This window comes from Ptychodera flava, chromosome 14 (genome assembly GCF_041260155.1).
Source record: "Ptychodera flava strain L36383 chromosome 14, AS_Pfla_20210202, whole genome shotgun sequence".
Lineage (NCBI taxonomy): Eukaryota > Metazoa > Hemichordata > Enteropneusta > Ptychoderidae > Ptychodera > Ptychodera flava.
The window spans coordinates 3,162,438-3,172,632 of NC_091941.1; positions in this window are offsets into that span (position 1 = coordinate 3,162,438).

A 10,195-nucleotide genomic window follows, 5' to 3' on the forward strand; every position below is an offset into this window, starting at 1 on the left:
ATATATTTGCAATATATAATGCCACCAGGGTTGACAGGATCAGAAGGCATTTTAGTGAACAAAATGACCACCCATGGCAACTGTTTTTTACTAGAGTACTGAAGCCAGTTGGAGGTTTAAAGTTATTATTGAAATGTTATTTTAAAGTTGATTTACTACCGTTGAAAATCACAGGATTCTTTTACACCATGTTGAAAGCTTGGAGAATTGAAAATACCACATAGTGAAAATAATTTGAATTCCAGAAAACTCTTCTATGGAACAATAAGGACATTTTGATTGGCAAACGTTCTGTGTTTGCCAGGAAGTTGTGGAAGCAGGAATTCTATAGTTTGAACAACTGTACAATGAAAATGGCCAAAAGTTGGACTGGGATTCTGTACATACATGTAGTAAAGGTATCCCTCAATCATCCATACTGAAATGTTTTGGACTAAAAAGTGTTATCCCAGCCAACATACAAGTAAATGAGCAAAGTGCACCTGATGATGACGACGAAGTAAAAATTGTATTGGAAAATAACAGGTCAATTAGTGTGGAACTGTGTGATACAAAAGTAATCACACAGATAATTAATGACATTAATTTTATACAACCCAAATTCATGTTCAAAAACTGTACTTTGAACATGAATTTGAAATCAATATTGACAACTGGAACCAAATTTATCAACTTCCATTTAAAATAACTATAGACTCTAAATTGAAAGAGTTTCAGTTTGAAATATTACACAATATCCTGTATACAAATGCTAGACTGAGTAAAATGAATCTGCCACGGTTGATAATACTCTATGTTCTTTCTGCAAAAACAACAAGGAAACTTTACTCCATATTTTACATGATTGTCAACATGTGCAATTATTTTGGGAACCATTTTTTATGTTATGGGGACAGAAAATTAAAATTGAGAAACAGACCAACAATATGGCAGATTATACTAGGTGATCCCAAACTTTCTGTTATTGTGAATATCCTACTTCTTATTGGTAAAATGTACATTTATATATGTCGTAGTGAAAAGGAACTACCCAGCTTTGTAGCATACAAAAGATTTCTTACCTCTGTACAAAAAACTGAGTTTCACATTGTCTTTAGAAAAGAGAAAATGTCTGCAAATAATGAGAAGAGGGGAATTTACAGCTTTAATATCCACCGAGATCCATGCACAACAGGCATGACACATGATAATGATAATGTATGACGAATGTTCAATATTTTATTGGCTTCTGCGATGTAAAATATTTTTTTTCCTTCGATGTAGTAAGGCATGTATTAAAATTTTTGATAACTCCAATAAAAAAGGATCAACAGACATGTGTACAAAATTGACAGAGTCAGTGTGCACAATGTTGCCAAGCTTTCATACAAGTCTGTTATTCACTACCTATTGTTGTAATTTTTTGGTATTTCACAACATATATTTTATTCTCAATATTTCAGTCTCTTTCAATCTCTGTAGTCTTCACCGTACTGCTATGTTAAGTCAAGCAACAACTTAATGTAATTGCCTTTACGCAGTAGTTCTTCTATACCTGTTCCTTGTTGCACTGCACGCCAGGTTATACAAAGCGTTCGTTACTCATGCAACTTTTAGCTGTAGGGTAAACGCAGGATATGTTACTCATAGAACTTTTAGCTGTAGGGTAAACGCAGGATATGTTACTCATAGAACTTTTAGCTGTAGGGTAAACGCAGGATATGTTACTCATAGAACTTTTAGCTGTAGGGTAAACGCAGGATATGTTACTCATAGACCTTTTAGCTGTAGGGTATACGCAGGATATGTTACTCATAGAACTTTTAGCTGTAGGGTAAACGCAGGATATGTTACTCATAGAACTTTTAGCTGTAGGGTAAACGCAGGATATGTTACTCATAGAACTTTTAGCTGCAGGGTGTACGCAGGATATGTTACTCGTAGAACTTTTAGCCGTAGGGTAAACGCAGGATATGTTACTCGTAGAACTTTTAGCTGTAGGGTAAACGCAGGATATGTTACTCATAGAACTTTTAGCTGTAGGGTGTACGCAGGATATGTTACTCGTAGAACTTTTAGCCGTAGGGTAAACGCAGGATATGTTACTCGTAGAACTTTTAGCTGTAGGGTAAACGCAGGATATTACTCATAGAACTTTTAGCTGTAGGGTAAACGCAGGATATGTTACTCATAGAAGTTTTAGCTGTAGGGTGTACGCAGGATATGTTACTCATAGAACTTTTAGCTGTAGGGTAAACGCAGGATATGTTACTCGTAGAACTTTTAGCTGTAGGGTAAACGCAGGGTATGTTACTCATAGAACTTTTAGCTGTAGGGTAAACGCAGGGTATGTTACTCGTAGAACTTTTAGCTGTAGGGTAAACGCAGGGTATGTTACTCATAGAACTTTTAGCTGTAGGGTAAACGCAGGATATGTTACTCGTAGAACTTTTAGCTGTAGGGTAAACGCAGGGTATGTTACTCGTAGAACTTTTAGCTGCAGGGTGTACGCAGGATATGTTACTCATAGAACTTTTAGCTGTAGGGTGTACGCAGGATATGTTACTCATAGAACTTTTAGCTGTAGGGTAAACGCAGGGTATGTTACTCATAGAACTTTTAGCTGTAGGGTAAACGCAGGGTATGTTACTCATAGAACTTTTAGCTGTAGGGTAAACGCAGGGTATGTTACTCATAGAACTTTTAGCTGTAGGGTAAACGCAGGATATGTTACTCATAGAACTTTTAGCTGTATGGTAAACGCAGGGTATGTTACTCATAGAACACTCTGATAGGCTACATCCTGACCTATATTTTCGTCACAGTTGGACACAAAATAAACGAGGCATTTTTGGCATTGTAAATTTGTGTCATTCTTGTATAAAAATCCGCTGTACAATATAAAATCGGTAGCTGTAGGGTAAACGCAGGATATGTTACTCATAGAACTTTTAGCTGTAGGGTGTACGCAGGATATGTTACTCATAGAACTTTTAGCTGTAGGGTAAACGCAGGATATGTTACTCATAGAACTTTTAGCTGTAGGGTAAACGCAGGATATGTTACTCATAGAACTTTTAGCTGTAGGGTAAACGCAGGATATGTTACTCATAGAACTTTTAGCTGTAGGGTGTACGCAGGATATGTTACTCATAGAACTTTTAGCTGTAGGGTAAACGCAGGATATGTTACTCATAGAACTTTTAGCTGTAGGGTAAACGCAGGATATGTTACTCATAGAACTTTTAGCTGTAGGGTGTACGCAGGATATGTTACTCATAGAACTTTTAGCTGTAGGGTAAACGCAGGGTATGTTACTCATAGAACTTTAGCTGTAGGGTAAACACAGGATATGTTACTCATAGAACTTTTAGCTGTAGGGTAAACGCAGGGTATGTTACTCATAGAACTTTAGCTGTAGGGTAACGCAGGATATGTTACTCATAGAACTTTTATCTGTATGGTAAACGCAGGGTATGTTACTCATAGAACACTCTGATAGGCTACATCCTGACCTATATTTTCGTCACAGTTGGACACAAAATAAACGAGGCATTTTTGGCATTGTAAATTTGTGTCATTCTTGTATAAAAATCCGCTGTACAATATAAAATCGGTAGCTGTAGGGTAAACGCAGGATATGTTACTCATAGAACTTTTAGCTGTAGGGTGTACGCAGGATATGTTACTCATAGAACTTTTAGCTGTAGGGTAAACGCAGGGTATGTTACTCATAGAACTTTTAGCTGTAGGGTAAACGTAGGGTATGTTACTCATAGAACTTTTAGCTGTAGGGTAAACGCAGGGTATGTTACTCATGCAACTTTTATCTGTAGGGTAAACGCAGGGTATGTTACTCATAGAACTTTTAGCTGTAGGGTAAACGCAGGATATGTTACTCGTAGAACTTTTAGCTGTAGGGTAAACGCAGGGTATGTTACTCGTAGAACTTTTAGCTGTAGGGTAAACGCAGGGTATGTTACTCATAGAACTTTTAGCTGTAGGGTAAACGCAGGATATGTTACTCATAGAACTTTTAGCTGTAGGGTAAACGCAGGGTATGTTACTCATAGAACTTTTAGCTGTAGGGTAAACGCAGGGTATGTTACTCATAGAACTTTTAGCTGTAGGGTAAACGCAGGGTATGTTACTCATAGAACTTTTAGCTGTAGGGTAAACGCAGGGTATGTTACTCGTAGAACTTTTAGCTGTATGGTAAACGCAGGGTATGTTACTCATAGAACACTCTGATAGGCTACATCCTGACCTATATTTTCGTCGCAGTTGGACACAAAATAAACGAGGCATTTTTGGCATTGTAAATTTGTGTCATTCTTGTATAAAAATCCGCTGTACAATATAAAATCGGTATGTTTTTGTTGTCTTAAGTGTGTATGCGATGTTTTGGATAGCCACAGCAATGCATTGTGAGATACCAAGGAAAAGGTGTATGAATATCAGAGTGGACATTCAAGGACCAATAGGGGTATTTCATTTGATTGAAAGGTCCCACATAACAATATTTTGTGGCTCGAACTAATTAACTTAACGTTATTTCTTCTCTGTTACGGACTGGTTACAACTAGACTGCAAAACTAACAGATTTACTTAAATACAGGTTATACGGAGACCTCCAAATGCAAACTGGTTTCAAACGCTTAAATTACAATTAAGTACAATTTGGAAGAAATATCATTTATCCTCTTGAACAGGCAACCAAAATCTGAACAAGAATGACATATGCTGCATATGATAATGTTGGTTTTGTTATTTTTGGCATATGAATGATTGTTTGGCAAGGATCGTATTCTGTTTCCATGCTGCAACCATGATGAACATATCAGTTTTGAAATGACTTAAACAATCATAATATCTAAATGTTATACTGTGATGATTTGAGTCAGTCTTCAACCAGGCTGACATGCGTACTGTCTGAGAACTAAAGCGAGTAAAATGTAAACAGCATAAATGTCTTATAGTTGAATACTCATTCTGGTAATTGTTTTGCATATATTAAATATACTCTGTAATACTCGGTGGAAAACGAAGTATCTACAAGAAATTGTTGAATCTCGGTTTGTCTAACCTTCTTTACCAGTTTGAGGATAGTACTTGCCAGGAACTAGTATGCTGATATGTATACGTAATTTACACTGCATAAGTGTGTCACCTTTTTATTGGACACAAGGCCGGAGTGACTTTGCTCTAAACTTGTAAATTTACGTGTATCATTTAACAGTGATCTGTCCTAGGATCTTACCAGGTGTTAGGCGACATTGTTGCTCGAAAACCATACCACCCCTTGAAGTGCAAATACAAGACTTGTAAAGAATGACAACAATGCAATAAGGTCACAAGGTCTCCAGACAAAAATATAGATCATATATTTTGAAGTTTTTTTATCAATGGTGAACTTCAAATTACGGAATTGTGGTGTATCATAGATATCCAGGGTGATTTAGATTTTGGGACTGAAAATCAAATTAAAGAACATTGAACGTGTAGTCATTATCGGTCAACATTGCATTCAATAGGATAATGGACAAGATATCATGTTGGACTGTAAACCACATTTTCATTACTCGGCTTTCCACAAAAAGGGAATAGAATTCCTTATTTAGAGTGACTGCGACCGAAATGGTAAAAATTCAAATTTCAAATTAATTCACGGTACAGTGTAGAGGTTGGCCTACGTGTACGTGCTATTACATGAAAGTGGGAACTATCCATGTATACTAATTTTAAGATTTTAAGCAGGATGAAGTGCACAAATAATGTTTTTCTTTGCGTCAACCGCGCCGCAACATTCTTTTTAGAATTTTAACTGATACAAACATTTTATTAAACTGTCATGTCAGTTTTTGCAACTTGCATTCTGTATTTGAAGAGGACTTGAAAAGTGGTATAACGTCGTCAGAAATGCCTTGACTATATTATAGTCCATAATAATAATACACACGGATAAAAAGGTTTACATGACTCGTAAATCCACCCCGGACCCCACCGCGAATCCAAGCATCCCGTTCACACACATACAAATTTGCCATGTGTCATAATTGTGTAATTTTGAACATTGTTCTTCCTGTTTTATTCCATTCGTTATATTTTGGAGACAAATACAAAATCATGCTACCATACTAATATCAGGCATTGTTCACAAACTCCTCTGGAGGGGTGGAGGAAAAGATAACATCGAGACGGCATAAATACTATCAGTTATGATGTGCATTCAATTGATTTAATGAATGTGGATCAAATATCAAACGTTTACTTTTACAATGCTGTAAGTTAATCTTTTAAATTTAAATTTTATGAAAGTTATTGTCAAAATTAAAACCAATAACAACATGTTATTGCAAGGTTACTTGATATATTCCGATTCACAGACTACGTTCATTTGTACGAGTGGTTGTGTGTACTAATTCCATTGTCAGTTGTAATACTTTGATAAATTTTCTTTTCTTTGTGTTGTGGATCAACAACAGATTCCTGACAAACTCCATTGTAGCGTATTGTACACCTCAAAGACAAATTGTCAGAGAAAGCAAATCTTTCCATCCTTGATACATAGTCTGTTTGTCTGAAGATAAATCAGAAAATAGGGTGTTGACCATCATGTTTCAATGTAAATCCGCACTTTTATTTTCCCAGCAGGTGTAACGGAAATGGATGTCTATTGTGAATTTCGAATTTAAGACAGTTTGGCTCTGTAAATCCACAAGATGCATGCACAGTGATATGGCGCCTTTTTTATTACCAATTTTAAGAGAATAATTAGAGAGAGCTTTAGATAAAATAACAAGAAAACGTTTTAGACTTAGGCGCATATCACCTTAACGTGTGTGAAAATGTGAACCACTTGCTTTGTTGACACAGTATTTTTATGCATGGCCAGCAAGATTACTGCTTCCAGTCGGATTAAGGAAGAATGCGCTACAGGGACATTCAACTTTTATAATATTATTTAGCCTGCCCCTTGTTGGGCTCATCTTAAAGACCGGGAATTTTAATCTCCCCTTAGAGATAATACAGGCCTTTTTGAATTTCACTCTCGGTAAATATTGGGTAATTTTTTTTTCTAGAAGCAGGATACTGAAAAACTTGTCACAAGTTATAGCTTATGTCCCTTTAATTACAACAAGTACACACCTGTTAATTTGTCGTGACACGGATATAATAAAATGCTCTTTTGTCTCAGAAAAGTCAATAAACCCATAAATGTTTTTAAGTTATTATATTTCCAACTTGAAGTGTTTGTTAACATTCAATCTTGGAAATAATAATTTGATCCTACAACTGTCAGTCAAACGTACATGTAATATTCACAAAACGACACCCATACACAAACCTATATGACGTTTCAGAGATAAATGCAGGTTAGGAGAAAGAAAAACTTGAATTGACCATGTAAACAATCAAGGGAGACGATATGTGTAAATCTTTTACAGGCTCTACCATATTCTTCCTCATATATGATTGTTTGTCACGGTTCGAAAGATGTCCTTAACCTGAGGTGACCTCAACAAAGAGTTTCATAGGAAATGCTTGACCTTTTATAACAACTCAAAGAGAGCTTAACACGACTATGAAACGATATCAATTTTTGTTGTTGTCTACTCTCCAATTGAAGTCTGTCTGAGTGCTGTTAAGCTAACAGTACTGAGGTCATATTTTGGTGTTAGGTGTACAGCAGTCTATTTGACCTAAGTTTGTATTGCTATACGAGCACTTCGATGCAAGGTCAGCTCATACATCGTGGTTTATATCATTGATATTATTATTTCAACTTGGTTGTGGTAAGCCAGCATTATTGTTGTGGACCTATTTTGCACCAGTCCGTGTCAAAGAGTAGGTTGTTATAGTTTTCAAGATATTTTAAGATTAATAAGATTTATTAAATTCTCTATTTCAAGTTTACATACGGCAAAGCGATTTTCACTTACACGCTCATTTGATATCGCAAGATATGAATACATATAAAGAAATGCTGATGGCATTGCAATGGAGGAGCAAAGACACAAAAACTTAAGTATACAGGAGCAAATTATCTTAATCTTAAGCATAAATTGCAGCACGAAAGCTCACTGACATCATATTCAAATCACTAATACGGTCAATACCAGAATAAAAAGCGTAGAAGAAAGGTTGTCATCCATCTATTCATTGGAAATAATTTGAAAACCACTGAGACTAAGTAGTTGCGTAAAAGTTTACCTTGCACACGCAGATAACTTGATGACATTGGGCGGCGGGGGGTTTTCCATGAATAATATGTAACAGTACGTATGATGAACTGTCTTGATGATATTCCTGAATACTAGTAGCTGACATCAGCCGTGCTTATTTGAGTATTCATCGAATCAACATTTTTGTGATCAATTAAGTTTGCTTGAATATGTCCATGTAAACAAGATAGTGAAGCCCCTCCCCCAATCGACCTACCTTCCAAATGCCGAAGACAGTGAACAGTTTCTAAGCAGATAACAACAATAATTTTATATTTTACAATCAATGTTCTGGACCCTATGACATCAAGCGTCAGTAGGAACTCGATCACTGGAAGCATATTAATCCTCACATAACATTAGTGTTTGCCCACACTATATCTTTGTTTGGTACAAGCGTAGCACCAAGGAACAGCTGGAACGTTATCAACAACCATTTAACAAGCACCGACTGTTTTATTTTGCTCGGACCAAGACACTTCATCTCATCCACCGCCAGACGTACTAGACTGAGGGTCTTGGTTGATAGATCAACTGACGAATGGGTAGTTCGTCGGGCCACAACAATATTGTTGTTCACTAAAAGCTGTCAAGTCTTGACTTTCAAATATTTCTTGGGCGAGTGTGCACCAGTCGGTTTCAGAAAAGAAGTGCAAAGTTGATGACCGACGACACAAGACGCAGAACCAACGTATCCGAATAGTTCTCCTAACATCGGGGCTAAAATGGTATTGTGCAATATTTTCAAGCTCTTTTGAGAACTACATTCTTTATACTTTTACTGATGCAGAGTATATCTTCTTCTAAAAGGCAATGTGTTTATCCATCCTTATTTTACAGAGTGTGTCTTTATAATTTAAAAGTGTACTTAGATTTGAATAACACGTTTCCTCAACAAGCAAGGTGACTGTCCATCAAACCTTTCAGCTTTTGTAGTATTGGAGGTTTGTGTCCCAAAATTTAATCATTTACAAAAAAAAGGTGAAATAATCTTCTATGTTCAGTTTACATCACTTGCAGCTTGCCTGTTGACGATTTACGTTGAAAACATCTATAGTTTTGTAATGTCCCCTTCAATAAATACGGAGCTGTTAATTTTGCGTGACATGAAACTTATTGAAAATTATCGGGCGCTTTTTGTCTCAGAAAAGTTCGAATAAGCACGTAAAAAATTGACAGTTATTATATGTTCTTGTCATTCCTCTGTAGCCACAATATTTTTCAAGCTCCCTCTTGACTTAGAGTCAGATTTTTCAATCCCTTAATTTGTCCGTTCCCTTCTCCAGGAGTGTTTGTCAACGCTGAATTTGATATGTTTCTGTACAGGACTAGAACTGTTATCAGTTAACCACTATCAATATTAGTGGAACCACACCCATGCGCAAACGAATTTACCGTTTCAAATCTTGTTACATATAGTTGTGAGTGTGAAAAACACAGACCCTCTGTACAAACGAATAAAAAAATCGTAAGCTTATTATTTTTTTAAACTCTCCATTGCTTCTCTGTCATACACACCAGTGTTTAAGGTAAATGAGCAAAGACATATGAGTGTGACAAGCCTCTCACTACAGCATACAAGCCTTTTAATCGTACAAAACAGAGCAGCGGGAGAAAAGTCAAAGCAAGTGAGTTGATGGAATGTATCAAACGCGAGAAGTCAGTACCTGTCTTGGACAGAAAGTAACAACAGAAGCTATGGTTGGGTCTGAAAAAATGCGACGTTTTCATGAAGAATAACAAAATATTCATAAATCCGACGAACAGCTTTCAGACCCCCCCCCCCCGAATACCACTTGCTTCATTCCTTGATATGAAAAGTATTCATTAGCTTTCCATTGTATTTGTTTAGAAAGACAAGTTATTATATGGTTATTTTGACATTTGATTGTTTGCCATACTTAGAAAGGGGTCGAGTCCTTGACCTGACGTGACCTCAACAGCCTCAACAAAGAATCTCATAGAGACTGCTCAAAGAACTCAAAGTGAAT